This window comes from Phalaenopsis equestris, unplaced genomic scaffold (assembly GCF_001263595.1).
Source record: "Phalaenopsis equestris unplaced genomic scaffold, ASM126359v1 Scaffold000896, whole genome shotgun sequence".
Lineage (NCBI taxonomy): Eukaryota > Viridiplantae > Streptophyta > Magnoliopsida > Asparagales > Orchidaceae > Phalaenopsis > Phalaenopsis equestris.
Window position 1 is genome coordinate 79,123 of NW_018165335.1, and position 1,321 is coordinate 80,443.

General features: G+C 41.0%; 1 pseudogene; it reads right to left on the reverse strand.

Annotated features, from left to right (window-relative positions):
* Nucleotides 1-233: 233 nt before the first annotated feature.
* LOC110032251 lies at nucleotides 234-857 on the reverse strand (annotated as a pseudogene).
* Nucleotides 858-1,321: the final 464 nt, after the last annotated feature.

A 1,321-nucleotide genomic window follows, 5' to 3' on the forward strand; every position in this document is an offset into this window, starting at 1 on the left:
CCTAGCAAAATCTCTCATTACTAATCTTTCATTACTCTTAACTCAAGAAAATACAAAGGTTTGTTAAAGCAAAAACAAAGCCAAAGTAATTTAAATGAAAAGAGCAACTGTCATCCATTGATTCCAAAGCAAATATGCTCCCTTAGCACTACTGCAAGATAGACAAACAAAAACAAAAAAACACAGATACACTGAAAACTAACTAGTCTCTGACTATATTTGGCTAATAGTCTTCACTTCTTAACTTCTTTCTCTGCTTCTGCAGCCTTCTTCAGCCTAGCACCAACCTGCCTAGCATTCATTCTCTCCACTCGAAGCTTTCCATAAGCCTTAAATGCCTTCATCTCCTCAGTAACCTTCACTAACTCAACTGAAGGCTTCCCATGGACAATAGGAAATTCGTCGCCCTTCACCTGGGTTTATGTAAAAAGTTCCTCCGGTGTAGAATCTCCAGCCTTAAACTTGCGGGCATGCCGAGGGAAGATGACCAACTTCGCCTTGTATGTCTTCACCCTCTAAGCATTGTCCTAGAAACCTTCCAGCAAGAAATTATTAAGAGGATGATCAACTGCAATGCCAATTATGGGAGCAAGCTTCTTTGGAATTTCTGCAGCCTTGAGCTCCTCAAGGGTGAAACCCTTACTAGTTCTTGATTTTGTAATATATTTAAGAGTTGGACACTGGACTATTGGGTGAAGGGTGCCAGATGTCGGGCGGGGAAAGATCTTCACTGCCTTCTTTTGTCTGGCAATAAGTCTTCTAGTCTTATGAGCAGGCTGATTGAACCATGTTCTAACATAGTTCTGCTAATGCTTTTTGAAGTGGCCATTAGGCACCACTTTATTGTGATTCACCATGATAACAACAGATTTCACCACCGCACAACTCTTGTGTTTCGGTGAGCGGATATATATATATATATATATATATATATATAATGGGGGGAAGGGGGGGAGGGGCGCCGGAAGGGGGGTTTATGGCGAGATGAGACTGGAGGAAGCTGGCTGAGGAAAGCTATTGAAGAAGTTGATAGTGGAGCTTTCTTCTTATTTGGCATTCAATTTTTTGGTTATTTTCCTCTCTTAAAGTCTCTCGGGCTTGGAGTCTCAAAGGTGGTACAGTTCCATTGAGTAAGCTTTTTTTCTGCTAACTGGGAACCTGTGGGGAGCTCTTTTCCCACTTTTTCTGTTGATTGGTGGTTTGTTTTCTAGATGCCTAACTGAGTTAGGCTTTACTGATATATGATTACCTTTCCAAGTTGTTAAGGATTTCCAATTTCTTACAACAACCTGCTTAGACTGCTGTAGTGAGCATTCTATGA